The 16,569-nt window shown below is 43.1% G+C and overlaps 1 protein-coding gene and 22 non-coding genes across 27 annotated transcripts in view; all 23 read right to left on the bottom strand.

Annotated features, from left to right (window-relative positions):
• Window positions 1-16,569, bottom strand: part of rbfox3a (RNA binding fox-1 homolog 3a) — a 530,829-nt gene that overhangs the window by 359,218 nt on the left and 155,042 nt on the right. The window lies entirely within an intron of this gene.
• trnak-cuu (transfer RNA lysine (anticodon CUU)) lies at window positions 258-331 on the bottom strand. Its single transcript has one exon. It is a non-coding gene; the product is annotated as a tRNA-Lys (tRNA).
• trnas-gcu (transfer RNA serine (anticodon GCU)) lies at window positions 949-1,030 on the bottom strand. The gene has a single exon. It is a non-coding gene; the product is annotated as a tRNA-Ser (tRNA).
• On the bottom strand, window positions 1,451-1,524 carry trnak-cuu (transfer RNA lysine (anticodon CUU)). The gene has a single exon. It is a non-coding gene; the product is annotated as a tRNA-Lys (tRNA).
• On the bottom strand, window positions 2,702-2,783 carry trnas-gcu (transfer RNA serine (anticodon GCU)). Its single transcript has one exon. It is a non-coding gene; the product is annotated as a tRNA-Ser (tRNA).
• Window positions 3,205-3,278, bottom strand: trnak-cuu (transfer RNA lysine (anticodon CUU)). Its single transcript has one exon. It is a non-coding gene; the product is annotated as a tRNA-Lys (tRNA).
• On the bottom strand, window positions 3,729-3,802 carry trnak-cuu (transfer RNA lysine (anticodon CUU)). Its single transcript has one exon. It is a non-coding gene; the product is annotated as a tRNA-Lys (tRNA).
• Window positions 4,269-4,342, bottom strand: trnak-cuu (transfer RNA lysine (anticodon CUU)). Its single transcript has one exon. It is a non-coding gene; the product is annotated as a tRNA-Lys (tRNA).
• trnas-gcu (transfer RNA serine (anticodon GCU)) lies at window positions 5,520-5,601 on the bottom strand. Its single transcript has one exon. It is a non-coding gene; the product is annotated as a tRNA-Ser (tRNA).
• Window positions 6,548-6,621, bottom strand: trnak-cuu (transfer RNA lysine (anticodon CUU)). The gene has a single exon. It is a non-coding gene; the product is annotated as a tRNA-Lys (tRNA).
• Window positions 7,095-7,168, bottom strand: trnak-cuu (transfer RNA lysine (anticodon CUU)). The gene has a single exon. It is a non-coding gene; the product is annotated as a tRNA-Lys (tRNA).
• trnak-cuu (transfer RNA lysine (anticodon CUU)) lies at window positions 7,619-7,692 on the bottom strand. The gene has a single exon. It is a non-coding gene; the product is annotated as a tRNA-Lys (tRNA).
• On the bottom strand, window positions 8,701-8,774 carry trnak-cuu (transfer RNA lysine (anticodon CUU)). Its single transcript has one exon. It is a non-coding gene; the product is annotated as a tRNA-Lys (tRNA).
• On the bottom strand, window positions 9,225-9,298 carry trnak-cuu (transfer RNA lysine (anticodon CUU)). The gene has a single exon. It is a non-coding gene; the product is annotated as a tRNA-Lys (tRNA).
• On the bottom strand, window positions 9,767-9,840 carry trnak-cuu (transfer RNA lysine (anticodon CUU)). Its single transcript has one exon. It is a non-coding gene; the product is annotated as a tRNA-Lys (tRNA).
• On the bottom strand, window positions 10,845-10,918 carry trnak-cuu (transfer RNA lysine (anticodon CUU)). The gene has a single exon. It is a non-coding gene; the product is annotated as a tRNA-Lys (tRNA).
• Window positions 11,392-11,465, bottom strand: trnak-cuu (transfer RNA lysine (anticodon CUU)). The gene has a single exon. It is a non-coding gene; the product is annotated as a tRNA-Lys (tRNA).
• Window positions 12,475-12,548, bottom strand: trnak-cuu (transfer RNA lysine (anticodon CUU)). Its single transcript has one exon. It is a non-coding gene; the product is annotated as a tRNA-Lys (tRNA).
• On the bottom strand, window positions 13,166-13,247 carry trnas-gcu (transfer RNA serine (anticodon GCU)). The gene has a single exon. It is a non-coding gene; the product is annotated as a tRNA-Ser (tRNA).
• Window positions 13,669-13,742, bottom strand: trnak-cuu (transfer RNA lysine (anticodon CUU)). Its single transcript has one exon. It is a non-coding gene; the product is annotated as a tRNA-Lys (tRNA).
• Window positions 14,193-14,266, bottom strand: trnak-cuu (transfer RNA lysine (anticodon CUU)). Its single transcript has one exon. It is a non-coding gene; the product is annotated as a tRNA-Lys (tRNA).
• Window positions 14,733-14,806, bottom strand: trnak-cuu (transfer RNA lysine (anticodon CUU)). The gene has a single exon. It is a non-coding gene; the product is annotated as a tRNA-Lys (tRNA).
• Window positions 15,984-16,065, bottom strand: trnas-gcu (transfer RNA serine (anticodon GCU)). The gene has a single exon. It is a non-coding gene; the product is annotated as a tRNA-Ser (tRNA).

The following is a 16,569-nucleotide window of genomic DNA, read 5'->3' as shown; positions in this document are numbered from 1 at the left end:
ATACCATACCATGCTTTGGCAAGAGATCCGATGTTTTGCAGTTTTTACTGCTGGATAAACTATGGCATCAAGAGAAATTAAGGGAGTCAATTCAAAACAAGACATTCATATTAGCTATAGTTGTTGGATTGGTGTGTATGAAAGTGGGGGGTTAATATGCTGTGGTCTTTCCTTGCATCAGTAATCATTTTAGCTTTGGTAGATCTAATCTATGGATGAGCATTGTTGTGCTGAATTTCTGGTCTTAAAAGGTTCCTCGCCCAACGTGGGGCTCGAACCCACGACCCTGAGATTAAGAGTCTCATGCTCTACCGAACTGAGCTAGCCGGGCTTCTTTGAGCACCACATCACATCGCAAGAGAAACCTCAGATAGTTAGACACGTTTCATGATAATTAAAACACTGGAGTCCAAAGACAACCGAGGTCTGAGGAGATGATCAGATGTCAGAACGTTTTGCCCTAAACCTCCTTGACCACATGTTCTGTGAACTTAGCCAGCCACAACCATGTTGCATAACTCTTTGTCCACAAGATCAAGCATATCCATACCATACCATGCTTTGTCAAGAGATCCAATGTTTTGCAGTTTTCACTCCCTGGCATCAAGAGTATTTCAGGAATCAATCCAAAACAACATGTTGTGATCAGGTATAGATGTTGGATTGGTGTGTATGAAACTGGGGGAATGTATGTGCTCTGATCTTTTCTTGCATGAGGAATCATTTAAGCTTTAGTACAAGTGAGACTTGGATTAGCATTATTTTGCTCAATTCCTTGTCTTAAAGGCCTCATTGCCCAACATGGGGCTGAAACCCACAACCCTGAGATGAAGAGTGTCACAGTCTACTGAGCAGACCTCACCACTCTCTGTGGAGCTTTGCATCTGCCATACCAGGTGGTGATGCAGGATACTCTCAATGGTGCACTTGTGAAAACTGCAAAGTGTTCGACGAGGATGGGATTCGAACCCACGCGTGCAGAGCACAATGGATTAGCAGTCCATCGCCTTAACCACTCGGCCACCTCGTCTCGTTTTGTTCCTTTCTGATCAACTAAAAAATTTTGATTGGTGTATAATTAAAACACTGTAGTCCAAAGACAACCAAGGTTGCCCTAAACCTCCTTGACCACATGTTCTGTGAACTTAGCCAGCCACAACCATGTTGCAAAACTCTTTCTCCACAAGATCAAGCATATCCATACCATGCTTTGGGTAGAGATCCGATGTTTTGCAGTTTTCACTCCTGGCTTAGGTATGGCATCAAGAGAATTTCAGGAATCAATCCAAAACAACATGTTCTGATCAGGTATAGATGTTGGGTGGGGGGGAAGGAAGTGGGGGGTCAATATGCTGTGGTCTTTCCTTGCATCAGTAATCATTTTAGCTTTAGTAGATCTAATCTATGGATGAGCATTGTTGTGCTGAATTTCTGGTCTTAAAAGGTTCCTCGCCCAACGTGGGGCTCGAACCCACGACCCTGAGATTAAGAGTCTCATGCTCTACCGAACTGAGCTAGCCGGGCTTTATTGAGCACAACATCACATCACAACAGAAACCTCAGATGGTTAGACACCTTTCATGATAATTAAATCACTGTAGTCCAAAGACAACCTAGGTCTGAGGAGATGATCAGATCTCACAGACAGTTTTGTCTAAACCTCCTTGACCACAAGTTCTGTGATTTTAGCCAGCCACAACCATGTTGCATAACTCTTTGTCCACAAGATCAAGCAAGTCCATACCATGCTTTGGCAAGAGATCCGATCTCTTGCAGTTTTTACTGCTGGATAAACTACGGCATCAAGAGAAATTAAGGGAGTCAATTCAAAACAAGACATTCATATTAGCTATAGTTGTTGGATTGGTGTGTATGAAAGTGGGGGGTTAATATGCTGTGGTCTTTCCTTGCATCAGTAATCATTTTAGCTTTGGTAGATCTAATCTATGGATGAGCATTGTTGTGCTGAATTTCTGGTCTTAAAAGGTTCCTCGCCCAACGTGGGGCTCGAACCCACGACCCTAAATTTAAGAGTCTCACGCTCTACTGAACTGAGCTAGCCGGGCTTCTTTGAGCACCACATCACATCGCAAGAGAAACCTCAGATAGTTAGACACGTTTCATGATAATTAAAACACTGTAGTCCAAAGACAACCGAGGTCTGAGGAGATGATCAGATGTCAGACAGTTTTGCCCTAAACCTCCTTGACCACATGTTCTGTGAACTTAGCCAGCCACAACCATGTTGCATAACTCTTTGTCCACAAGATCAAGCATATCCATACCATACCATGCTTTGTCAAGAGATCCAATGTTTTGCAGTTTTCACTCCTGGCTTAGGAATGGCATCAAGAGTATTTCAGGAATCAATCCAAAACAACATGTTGTGATCAGGTATAGATGTTGGATTGGTGTGTATGAAACTGGGGGAATGTATATGCTCTGATCTTTTCTTGCATGAGGAATCATTTAAGCTTTAGTACAAGTGAGACTTGGATTAGCATTATTTTGCTCAATTCCTTGTCTTAAAGGCCTCATTGCCCAACGTGGGGCTGAAACCCACAACCCTGAGATGAAGAGTGTCACGGTCTACTGAGCAGACCTCACCACTCTCTGTGGAGCTTTGCATCTGCCATACCAGGTGGTGATGCAGCCAGTCAGGATACTCTCAATGGTGCACTTGTGAAAACTGCAAAGTGTTCGACGAGGATGGGATTCGAACCCACGCGTGCAGAGCACAATGGATTAGCAGTCCATCGCCTTAACCACTCGGCCACCTCGTCTCGTTTTGTTCCTTTCTGATCAACTAAAAAATTTTGATTGGTGTATAATTAAAACACTGTAGTCCAAAGACAACCAAGGTTGCCCTAAACCTCCTTGACCACATGTTCTGTGAACTTAGCCAGCCACAACCATGTTGCAAAACTCTTTCTCCACAAGATCAAGCATATCCATACCATGCTTTGGGTAGAGATCCGATGTTTTGCAGTTTTCACTCCTGGCTTAGGTATGGCATCAAGAGAATTTCAGGAATCAATCCAAAACAACATGTTCTGATCAGGTATAGATGTTGGATTGATGTGTATGAAAGTGGGGGGTCAATATGCTGTGGTCTTTCCTTGCATCGGTAATCATTTTAGCTTTAGTAGATCTAATCTATGGATGAGCATTGTTGTGCTGAATTTCTGGTCTTAAAAGGTTCCTCGCCCAACGTGGGGCTCGAACCCACGACCCTGAGATTAAGAGTCTCATGCTCTACCGAACTGAGCTAGCCGGGCTTTATTGAGCACAACATCACATCACAACAGAAACCTCAGATGGTTAGACACGTTTCATGATAATTAAATCACTGTAGTCCAAAGACAACCTAGGTCTGAGGAGATGATCAGATCTCACAGACAGTTTTGTCTAAACCTCCTTGACCACATGTTCTGTGAACTTAGCCAGCCACAACCATGTTGCATAACTCTTTGTCCACAAGATTAAGCACATCCATACCATACCATGCTTTGTCAAGGGATCTGATCTCTTGCAGATTTTACTGCTGGCTAAACTATGGCATCAAGAGAAAGATGTTCTGATCAGGTATAGATGTTGGATTGGTGTGTATGAAAGTGGGGGGTTAATATGCTGTGGTCTTTCCTTGCATCAGTAATCATTTTAGCTTTGGTAGATCTAATCTATGGATGAGCATTGTTGTGCTGAATTTCTGGTCTTAAAAGCTTCCTCGCCCAACGTGGGGCTCGAACCCACGACCCTGAGATTAAGAGTCTCATGCTCTACCGAACTGAGCTAGCCGGGCTTTATTGAGCACAACATCACATCACAACAGAAACCTCAGATGGTTAGACACGTTTCATGATAATTAAATCACTGTAGTCCAAAGACAACCTAGGTCTGAGGAGATGATCAGATCTCACAGACAGTTTTGTCTAAACCTCCTTGACCACATGTTCTGTGAACTTAGCCAGCCACAACCATGTTGCATAACTCTTTGTCCACAAGATCAAGCATATCCATACTATGCTTTGGGTAGAGATCCGATGTTTTGCAGTTTTCACTCCTGGCTTAGGTATGGCATCAAGAGAATTTCAGGAATCAATCCAAAACAACATGTTCTGATCAGGTATAGATGTTGGGTGGGGGGGAAGGAAGTGGGGGGTCAATATGCTGTGGTCTTTCCTTGCATCAGTAATCATTTTAGCTTTAGTAGATCTAATCTATGGATGAGCATTGTTGTGCTGAATTTCTGGTCTTAAAAGGTTCCTCGCCCAACGTGGGGCTCGAACCCACGACCCTGAGATTAAGAGTCTCATGCTCTACCGAACTGAGCTAGCCGGGCTTTATTGAGCACAACATCACATCACAACAGAAACCTCAGATGGTTAGACACCTTTCATGATAATTAAATCACTGTAGTCCAAAGACAACCTAGGTCTGAGGAGATGATCAGATCTCACAGACAGTTTTGTCTAAACCTCCTTGACCACAAGTTCTGTGATTTTAGCCAGCCACAACCATGTTGCATAACTCTTTGTCCACAAGATCAAGCAAGTCCATACCATGCTTTGGCAAGAGATCCGATCTCTTGCAGTTTTTACTGCTGGATAAACTACGGCATCAAGAGAAATTAAGGGAGTCAATTCAAAACAAGACATTCATATTAGCTATAGTTGTTGGATTGGTGTGTATGAAAGTGGGGGGTTAATATGCTGTGGTCTTTCCTTGCATCAGTAATCATTTTAGCTTTGGTAGATCTAATCTATGGATGAGCATTGTTGTGCTGAATTTCTGGTCTTAAAAGGTTCCTCGCCCAACGTGGGGCTCGAACCCACGACCCTAAATTTAAGAGTCTCACGCTCTACTGAACTGAGCTAGCCGGGCTTCTTTGAGCACCACATCACATCGCAAGAGAAACCTCAGATAGTTAGACACGTTTCATGATAATTAAAACACTGTAGTCCAAAGACAACCGAGGTCTGAGGAGATGATCAGATGTCAGACAGTTTTGCCCTAAACCTCCTTGACCACATGTTCTGTGAACTTAGCCAGCCACAACCATGTTGCATAACTCTTTGTCCACAAGATCAAGCATATCCATACCATACCATGCTTTGTCAAGAGATCCAATGTTTTGCAGTTTTCACTCCTGGCTTAGGAATGGCATCAAGAGTATTTCAGGAATCAATCCAAAACAACATGTTGTGATCAGGTATAGATGTTGGATTGGTGTGTATGAAACTGGGGGAATGTATATGCTCTGATCTTTTCTTGCATGAGGAATCATTTAAGCTTTAGTACAAGTGAGACTTGGATTAGCATTATTTTGCTCAATTCCTTGTCTTAAAGGCCTCATTGCCCAACGTGGGGCTGAAACCCACAACCCTGAGATGAAGAGTGTCACGGTCTACTGAGCAGACCTCACCACTCTCTGTGGAGCTTTGCATCTGCCATACCAGGTGGTGATGCAGCCAGTCAGGATACTCTCAATGGTGCACTTGTGAAAGCTGCAAAGTGTTCGACGAGGATGGGATTCGAACCCACGCGTGCAGAGCACAATGGATTAGCAGTCCATCGCCTTAACCACTCGGCCACCTCGTCTCGTTTTGTTCCTTTCTGATCAACTAAAAAATTTTGATTGGTGTATAATTAAAACACCGTAGTCCAAAGACAACCAAGGTTGCCCTAAACCTCCTTGACCACATGTTCTGTGAACTTAGCCAGCCACAACCATGTTGCAGAACTCTTTCTCCACAAGATCAAGCATATCCATACCATGCTTTGGGTAGAGATCCGATGTTTTGCAGTTTTCACTCCTGGCTTAGGTATGGCATCAAGAGAATTTCAGGAATCAATCCAAAACAAGACATTCATATTACCTATAGTTGTTGGATTGGTGTGTATGAAAGGGGGGGGGTTAATATGCTGTGGTCTTTCCTTGCATCAGTAATCATTTTAGCTTTGGTAGATCTAATCTATGGATGAGCATTGTTGTGCTGAATTTCTGGTCTTAAAAGGTTCCTCGCCCAACGTGGGGGTCGAACCCACGACCCTGAGATTAAGAGTCTCATGCTCTACCGAACTGAGCTAGCCGGGCTTCTTTGAGCACCACATCACATCGCAAGAGAAACCTCAGATGGTTAGACACGTTTCATGATAATTAAAACACTGTAGTCCAAAGACAACCTAGGTCTGAGGAGATGATCAGATCTCACAGACAGTTTTGTCTAAACCTCCTTGACCACATGTTCTGTGAACTTAGCCAGCCACAACCATGTTGCATAACTCTTTGTCCACAAGATTAAGCACATCCATACCATACCATGCTTTGTCAAGGGATCTGATCTCTTGCAGATTTTACTGCTGGCTAAACTATGGCATCAAGAGAAAGATGTTCTGATCAGGTATAGATGTTGGATTGGTGTGTATGAAAGTGGGGGGTTAATATGCTGTGGTCTTTCCTTGCATCAGTAATCATTTTAGCTTTGGTAGATCTAATCTATGGATGAGCATTGTTGTGCTGAATTTCTGGTCTTAAAAGCTTCCTCGCCCAACGTGGGGCTCGAACCCACGACCCTGAGATTAAGAGTCTCATGCTCTACCGAACTGAGCTAGCCGGGCTTTATTGAGCACAACATCACATCACAACAGAAACCTCAGATGGTTAGACACCTTTCATGATAATTAAATCACTGTAGTCCAAAGACAACCTAGGTCTGAGGAGATGATCAGATCTCACAGACAGTTTTGTCTAAACCTCCTTGACCACAAGTTCTGTGATTTTAGCCAGCCACAACCATGTTGCATAACTCTTTGTCCACAAGATCAAGCATATCCATACCATACCATGCTTTGGCAAGAGATCCGATGTTTTGCAGTTTTTACTGCTGGATAAACTATGGCATCAAGAGAAATTAAGGGAGTCAATTCAAAACAAGACATTCATATTAGCTATAGTTGTTGGATTGGTGTGTATGAAAGTGGGGGGTTAATATGCTGTGGTCTTTCCTTGCATCGGTAATCATTTTAGCTTTAGTAGATCTAATCTATGGATGAGCATTGTTGTGCTGAATTTCTGGTCTTAAAAGGTTCCTCGCCCAACGTGGGGCTCGAACCCACGACCCTGAGATTAAGAGTCTCATGCTCTACCGAACTGAGCTAGCCGGGCTTTATTGAGCACAACATCACATCACAACAGAAACCTCAGATGGTTAGACACGTTTCATGATAATTAAAACACTGTAGTCCAAAGACAACCTAGGTCTGAGGAGATGATCAGATCTCACAGACAGTTTTGTCTAAACCTCCTTGACCACATGTTCTGTGAACTTAGCCAGCCACAACCATGTTGCATAACTCTTTGTCCACAAGATTAAGCACATCCATACCATACCATGCTTTGTCAAGGGATCTGATCTCTTGCAGATTTTACTGCTGGCTAAACTATGGCATCAAGAGAAAGATGTTCTGATCAGGTATAGATGTTGGATTGGTGTGTATGAAAGTGGGGGGTTAATATGCTGTGGTCTTTCCTTGCATCCGTAATCATTTTAGCTTTGGTAGATCTAATCTATGGATGAGCATTGTTGTGCTGAATTTCTGGTCTTAAAAGCTTCCTCGCCCAACGTGGGGCTCGAACCCACGACCCTGAGATTAAGAGTCTCATGCTCTACCGAACTGAGCTAGCCGGGCTTTATTGAGCACAACATCACATCACAACAGAAACCTCAGATGGTTAGACACGTTTCATGATAATTAAATCACTGTAGTCCAAAGACAACCTAGGTCTGAGGAGATGATCAGATCTCACAGACAGTTTTGTCTAAACCTCCTTGACCACATGTTCTGTGAACTTAGCCAGCCACAACCATGTTGCATAACTCTTTGTCCACAAGATCAAGCATATCCATACTATGCTTTGGGTAGAGATCCGATGTTTTGCAGTTTTCACTCCTGGCTTAGGTATGGCATCAAGAGAATTTCAGGAATCAATCCAAAACAACATGTTCTGATCAGGTATAGATGTTGGGTGGGGGGGAAGGAAGTGGGGGGTCAATATGCTGTGGTCTTTCCTTGCATCAGTAATCATTTTAGCTTTAGTAGATCTAATCTATGGATGAGCATTGTTGTGCTGAATTTCTGGTCTTAAAAGGTTCCTCGCCCAACGTGGGGCTCGAACCCACGACCCTGAGATTAAGAGTCTCATGCTCTACCGAACTGAGCTAGCCAGGCTTTATTGAGCACAACATCACATCACAACAGAAACCTCAGATGGTTAGACACGTTTCATGATAATTAAATCACTGTAGTCCAAAGACAACCTAGGTCTGAGGAGATGATCAGATCTCACAGACAGTTTTGTCTAAACCTCCTTGACCACAAGTTCTGTGATTTTAGCCAGCCACAACCATGTTGCATAACTCTTTGTCCACAAGATTAAGCAAGTCCATACCATGCTTTGGCAAGAGATCCGATGTTTTGCAGTTTTTACTGCTGGATAAACTATGGCATCAAGAGAAATTAAGGGAGTCAATTCAAAACAAGACATTCATATTAGCTATAGTTGTTGGATTGGTGTGTATGAAAGTGGGGGGTTAATATGCTGTGGTCTTTCCTTGCATCGGTAATCATTTTAGCTTTAGTAGATCTAATCTATGGATGAGCATTGTTGTGCTGAATTTCTGGTCTTAAAAGGTTCCTCGCCCAACGTGGGGCTCGAACCCACGACCCTGAGATTAAGAGTCTCATGCTCTACCGAACTGAGCTAGCCGGGCTTTATTGAGCACAACATCACATCACAACAGAAACCTCAGATGGTTAGACACGTTTCATGATAATTAAAACACTGTAGTCCAAAGACAACCTAGGTCTGAGGAGATGATCAGATCTCACAGACAGTTTTGTCTAAACCTCCTTGACCACATGTTCTGTGAACTTAGCCAGCCACAACCATGTTGCATAACTCTTTGTCCACAAGATTAAGCACATCCATACCATACCATGCTTTGTCAAGGGATCTGATCTCTTGCAGATTTTACTGCTGGCTAAACTATGGCATCAAGAGAAAGATGTTCTGATCAGGTATAGATGTTGGATTGGTGTGTATGAAAGTGGGGGGTTAATATGCTGTGGTCTTTCCTTGCATCAGTAATCATTTTAGCTTTGGTAGATCTAATCTATGGATGAGCATTGTTGTGCTGAATTTCTGGTCTTAAAAGCTTCCTCGCCCAACGTGGGGCTCGAACCCACGACCCTGAGATTAAGAGTCTCATGCTCTACCGAACTGAGCTAGCCGGGCTTTATTGAGCACAACATCACATCACAACAGAAACCTCAGATGGTTAGACACCTTTCATGATAATTAAATCACTGTAGTCCAAAGACAACCTAGGTCTGAGGAGATGATCAGATCTCACAGACAGTTTTGTCTAAACCTCCTTGACCACAAGTTCTGTGATTTTAGCCAGCCACAACCATGTTGCATAACTCTTTGTCCACAAGATCAAGCAAGTCCATACCATGCTTTGGCAAGAGATCCGATCTCTTGCAGTTTTTACTGCTGGATAAACTACGGCATCAAGAGAAATTAAGGGAGTCAATTCAAAACAAGACATTCATATTAGCTATAGTTGTTGGATTGGTGTGTATGAAAGTGGGGGGTTAATATGCTGTGGTCTTTCCTTGCATCAGTAATCATTTTAGCTTTGGTAGATCTAATCTATGGATGAGCATTGTTGTGCTGAATTTCTGGTCTTAAAAGGTTCCTCGCCCAACGTGGGGCTCGAACCCACGACCCTGAGATTAAGAGTCTCATGCTCTACCGAACTGAGCTAGCCGGGCTTCTTTGAGCACCACATCACATCGCAAGAGAAACCTCAGATAGTTAGACACGTTTCATGATAATTAAAACACTGGAGTCCAAAGACAACCGAGGTCTGAGGAGATGATCAGATGTCAGAACGTTTTGCCCTAAACCTCCTTGACCACATGTTCTGTGAACTTAGCCAGCCACAACCATGTTGCATAACTCTTTGTCCACAAGATCAAGCATATCCATACCATACCATGCTTTGTCAAGAGATCAAATGTTTTGCAGTTTTCACTCCCTGGCATCAAGAGTATTTCAGGAATCAATCCAAAACAACATGTTGTGATCAGGTATAGATGTTGGATTGGTGTGTATGAAACTGGGGGAATGTATGTGCTCTGATCTTTTCTTGCATGAGGAATCATTTAAGCTTTAGTACAAGTGAGACTTGGATTAGCATTATTTTGCTCAATTCCTTGTCTTAAAGGCCTCATTGCCCAACATGGGGCTGAAACCCACAACCCTGAGATGAAGAGTGTCACAGTCTACTGAGCAGACCTCACCACTCTTTATTGAGCACAACATCACATCACAACAGAAACCTCAGATGGTTAGACACGTTTCATGATAATTAAATCACTGTAGTCCAAAGACAACCTAGGTCTGAGGAGATGATCAGATCTCACAGACAGTTTTGTCTAAACCTCCTTGACCACAAGTTCTGTGATTTTAGCCAGCCACAACCATGTTGCATAACTCTTTGTCCACAAGATCAAGCAAGTCCATACCATGCTTTGGCAAGAGATCCGATCTCTTGCAGTTTTTACTGCTGGATAAACTACGGCATCAAGAGAAATTAAGGGAGTCAATTCAAAACAAGACATTCATATTAGCTATAGTTGTTGGATTGGTGTGTATGAAAGTGGGGGGTTAATATGCTGTGGTCTTTCCTTGCATCAGTAATCATTTTAGCTTTGGTAGATCTAATCTATGGATGAGCATTGTTGTGCTGAATTTCTGGTCTTAAAAGGTTCCTCGCCCAACGTGGGGCTCGAACCCACGACCCTGAGATTAAGAGTCTCATGCTCTACCGAACTGAGCTAGCCGGGCTTCTTTGAACACCACATCACATCGCAAGAGAAACCTCAGATGGTTAGACACGTTTCATGATAATTAAATCACTGTAGTCCAAAGACAACCTAGGTCTGAGGAGATGATCAGATCTCACAGACAGTTTTGTCTAAACCTCCTTGACCACAAGTTCTGTGATCTTAGCCAGCCACAACCATGTTGCATAACTCTTTGTCCACAAGATCAAGCGTATCCATACCATACCATGCTTTGGCAAGAGATCCGATGTTTTGCAGTTTTTACTGCTGGATAAACTATGGCATCAAGAGAAATTAAGGGAGTCAATTCAAAACAAGACATTCATATTAGCTATAGTTGTTGGATTGGTGTGTATGAAAGTGGGGGGTTAATATGCTGTGGTCTTTCCTTGCATCAGTAATCATTTTAGCTTTGGTAGATCTAATCTATGGATGAGCATTGTTGTGCTGAATTTCTGGTCTTAAAAGGTTCCTCGCCCAACGTGGGGCTCGAACCCACGACCCTGAGATTAAGAGTCTCATGCTCTACCGAACTGAGCTAGCCGGGCTTCTTTGAGCACCACATCACATCGCAAGAGAAACCTCAGATAGTTAGACACGTTTCATGATAATTAAAACACTGGAGTCCAAAGACAACCGAGGTCTGAGGAGATGATCAGATGTCAGAACGTTTTGCCCTAAACCTCCTTGACCACATGTTCTGTGAACTTAGCCAGCCACAACCATGTTGCATAACTCTTTGTCCACAAGATCAAGCATATCCATACCATACCATGCTTTGTCAAGAGATCAAATGTTTTGCAGTTTTCACTCCCTGGCATCAAGAGTATTTCAGGAATCAATCCAAAACAACATGTTGTGATCAGGTATAGATGTTGGATTGGTGTGTATGAAACTGGGGGAATGTATGTGCTCTGATCTTTTCTTGCATGAGGAATCATTTAAGCTTTAGTACAAGTGAGACTTGGATTAGCATTATTTTGCTCAATTCCTTGTCTTAAAGGCCTCATTGCCCAACATGGGGCTGAAACCCACAACCCTGAGATGAAGAGTGTCACAGTCTACTGAGCAGACCTCACCACTCTTTATTGAGCACAACATCACATCACAACAGAAACCTCAGATGGTTAGACACGTTTCATGATAATTAAATCACTGTAGTCCAAAGACAACCTAGGTCTGAGGAGATGATCAGATCTCACAGACAGTTTTGTCTAAACCTCCTTGACCACAAGTTCTGTGATCTTAGCCAGCCACAACCATGTTGCATAACTCTTTGTCCACAAGATCAAGCATATCCATACCATACCATGCTTTGGCAAGAGATCCGATGTTTTGCAGTTTTTACTGCTGGATAAACTATGGCATCAAGAGAAATTAAGGGAGTCAATTCAAAACAAGACATTCATATTAGCTATAGTTGTTGGATTGGTGTGTATGAAAGTGGGGGGTTAATATGCTGTGGTCTTTCCTTGCATCAGTAATCATTTTAGCTTTGGTAGATCTAATCTATGGATGAGCATTGTTGTGCTGAATTTCTGGTCTTAAAAGGTTCCTCGCCCAACGTGGGGCTCGAACCCACGACCCTGAGATTAAGAGTCTCATGCTCTACCGAACTGAGCTAGCCGGGCTTCTTTGAGCACCACATCACATCGCAAGAGAAACCTCAGATAGTTAGACACGTTTCATGATAATTAAAACACTGGAGTCCAAAGACAACCGAGGTCTGAGGAGATGATCAGATGTCAGAACGTTTTGCCCTAAACCTCCTTGACCACATGTTCTGTGAACTTAGCCAGCCACAACCATGTTGCATAACTCTTTGTCCACAAGATCAAGCATATCCATACCATACCATGCTTTGTCAAGAGATCCAATGTTTTGCAGTTTTCACTCCCTGGCATCAAGAGTATTTCAGGAATCAATCCAAAACAACATGTTGTGATCAGGTATAGATGTTGGATTGGTGTGTATGAAACTGGGGGAATGTATGTGCTCTGATCTTTTCTTGCATGAGGAATCATTTAAGCTTTAGTACAAGTGAGACTTGGATTAGCATTATTTTGCTCAATTCCTTGTCTTAAAGGCCTCATTGCCCAACATGGGGCTGAAACCCACAACCCTGAGATGAAGAGTGTCACAGTCTACTGAGCAGACCTCACCACTCTCTGTGGAGCTTTGCATCTGCCATACCAGGTGGTGATGCAGGATACTCTCAATGGTGCACTTGTGAAAACTGCAAAGTGTTCGACGAGGATGGGATTCGAACCCACGCGTGCAGAGCACAATGGATTAGCAGTCCATCGCCTTAACCACTCGGCCACCTCGTCTCGTTTTGTTCCTTTCTGATCAACTAAAAAATTTTGATTGGTGTATAATTAAAACACTGTAGTCCAAAGACAACCAAGGTTGCCCTAAACCTCCTTGACCACATGTTCTGTGAACTTAGCCAGCCACAACCATGTTGCAAAACTCTTTCTCCACAAGATCAAGCATATCCATACCATGCTTTGGGTAGAGATCCGATGTTTTGCAGTTTTCACTCCTGGCTTAGGTATGGCATCAAGAGAATTTCAGGAATCAATCCAAAACAACATGTTCTGATCAGGTATAGATGTTGGATTGATGTGTATGAAAGTGGGGGGTCAATATGCTGTGGTCTTTCCTTGCATCGGTAATCATTTTAGCTTTAGTAGATCTAATCTATGGATGAGCATTGTTGTGCTGAATTTCTGGTCTTAAAAGGTTCCTCGCCCAACGTGGGGCTCGAACCCACGACCCTGAGATTAAGAGTCTCATGCTCTACCGAACTGAGCTAGCCGGGCTTTATTGAGCACAACATCACATCACAACAGAAACCTCAGATGGTTAGACACGTTTCATGATAATTAAATCACTGTAGTCCAAAGACAACCTAGGTCTGAGGAGATGATCAGATCTCACAGACAGTTTTGTCTAAACCTCCTTGACCACATGTTCTGTGAACTTAGCCAGCCACAACCATGTTGCATAACTCTTTGTCCACAAGATTAAGCACATCCATACCATACCATGCTTTGTCAAGGGATCTGATCTCTTGCAGATTTTACTGCTGGCTAAACTATGGCATCAAGAGAAAGATGTTCTGATCAGGTATAGATGTTGGATTGGTGTGTATGAAAGTGGGGGGTTAATATGCTGTGGTCTTTCCTTGCATCAGTAATCATTTTAGCTTTGGTAGATCTAATCTATGGATGAGCATTGTTGTGCTGAATTTCTGGTCTTAAAAGCTTCCTCGCCCAACGTGGGGCTCGAACCCACGACCCTGAGATTAAGAGTCTCATGCTCTACCGAACTGAGCTAGCCGGGCTTTATTGAGCACAACATCACATCACAACAGAAACCTCAGATGGTTAGACACGTTTCATGATAATTAAATCACTGTAGTCCAAAGACAACCTAGGTCTGAGGAGATGATCAGATCTCACAGACAGTTTTGTCTAAACCTCCTTGACCACATGTTCTGTGAACTTAGCCAGCCACAACCATGTTGCATAACTCTTTGTCCACAAGATCAAGCATATCCATACTATGCTTTGGGTAGAGATCCGATGTTTTGCAGTTTTCACTCCTGGCTTAGGTATGGCATCAAGAGAATTTCAGGAATCAATCCAAAACAACATGTTCTGATCAGGTATAGATGTTGGGTGGGGGGGAAGGAAGTGGGGGGTCAATATGCTGTGGTCTTTCCTTGCATCAGTAATCATTTTAGCTTTAGTAGATCTAATCTATGGATGAGCATTGTTGTGCTGAATTTCTGGTCTTAAAAGGTTCCTCGCCCAACGTGGGGCTCGAACCCACGACCCTGAGATTAAGAGTCTCATGCTCTACCGAACTGAGCTAGCCGGGCTTTATTGAGCACAACATCACATCACAACAGAAACCTCAGATGGTTAGACACCTTTCATGATAATTAAATCACTGTAGTCCAAAGACAACCTAGGTCTGAGGAGATGATCAGATCTCACAGACAGTTTTGTCTAAACCTCCTTGACCACAAGTTCTGTGATTTTAGCCAGCCACAACCATGTTGCATAACTCTTTGTCCACAAGATCAAGCAAGTCCATACCATGCTTTGGCAAGAGATCCGATCTCTTGCAGTTTTTACTGCTGGATAAACTACGGCATCAAGAGAAATTAAGGGAGTCAATTCAAAACAAGACATTCATATTAGCTATAGTTGTTGGATTGGTGTGTATGAAAGTGGGGGGTTAATATGCTGTGGTCTTTCCTTGCATCAGTAATCATTTTAGCTTTGGTAGATCTAATCTATGGATGAGCATTGTTGTGCTGAATTTCTGGTCTTAAAAGGTTCCTCGCCCAACGTGGGGCTCGAACCCACGACCCTAAATTTAAGAGTCTCACGCTCTACTGAACTGAGCTAGCCGGGCTTCTTTGAGCACCACATCACATCGCAAGAGAAACCTCAGATAGTTAGACACGTTTCATGATAATTAAAACACTGTAGTCCAAAGACAACCGAGGTCTGAGGAGATGATCAGATGTCAGACAGTTTTGCCCTAAACCTCCTTGACCACATGTTCTGTGAACTTAGCCAGCCACAACCATGTTGCATAACTCTTTGTCCACAAGATCAAGCATATCCATACCATACCATGCTTTGTCAAGAGATCCAATGTTTTGCAGTTTTCACTCCTGGCTTAGGAATGGCATCAAGAGTATTTCAGGAATCAATCCAAAACAACATGTTGTGATCAGGTATAGATGTTGGATTGGTGTGTATGAAACTGGGGGAATGTATATGCTCTGATCTTTTCTTGCATGAGGAATCATTTAAGCTTTAGTACAAGTGAGACTTGGATTAGCATTATTTTGCTCAATTCCTTGTCTTAAAGGCCTCATTGCCCAACGTGGGGCTGAAACCCACAACCCTGAGATGAAGAGTGTCACGGTCTACTGAGCAGACCTCACCACTCTCTGTGGAGCTTTGCATCTGCCATACCAGGTGGTGATGCAGCCAGTCAGGATACTCTCAATGGTGCACTTGTGAAAGCTGCAAAGTGTTCGACGAGGATGGGATTCGAACCCACGCGTGCAGAGCACAATGGATTAGCAGTCCATCGCCTTAACCACTCGGCCACCTCGTCTCGTTTTGTTCCTTTCTGATCAACTAAAAAATTTTGATTGGTGTATAATTAAAACACTGTAGTCCAAAGACAACCAAGGTTGCCCTAAACCTCCTTGACCACATGTTCTGTGAACTTAGCCAGCCACAACCATGTTGCAGAACTCTTTCTCCACAAGATCAAGCATATCCATACCATGCTTTGGGTAGAGATCCGATGTTTTGCAGTTTTCACTCCTGGCTTAGGTATGGCATCAAGAGAATTTCAGGAATCAATCCAAAACAAGACATTCATATTACCTATAGTTGTTGGATTGGTGTGTATGAAAGGGGGGGGGTTAATATGCTGTGGTCTTTCCTTGCATCAGTAATCATTTTAGCTTTGGTAGATCTAATCTATGGATGAGCATTGTTGTGCTGAATTTCTGGTCTTAAAAGGTTCCTCGCCCAACGTGGGGGTCGAACCCACGACCCTGAGATTAAGAGTCTCATGCTCTACCGAACTGAGCTAGCCGGGCTTCTTTGA

This window comes from Paralichthys olivaceus, chromosome 21 (genome assembly GCF_024713975.1).
Source record: "Paralichthys olivaceus isolate ysfri-2021 chromosome 21, ASM2471397v2, whole genome shotgun sequence".
Taxonomy (NCBI): Eukaryota; Metazoa; Chordata; class Actinopteri; order Pleuronectiformes; family Paralichthyidae; genus Paralichthys; species Paralichthys olivaceus.
This window is presented reverse-complemented; position numbering and strand designations above follow the sequence as displayed.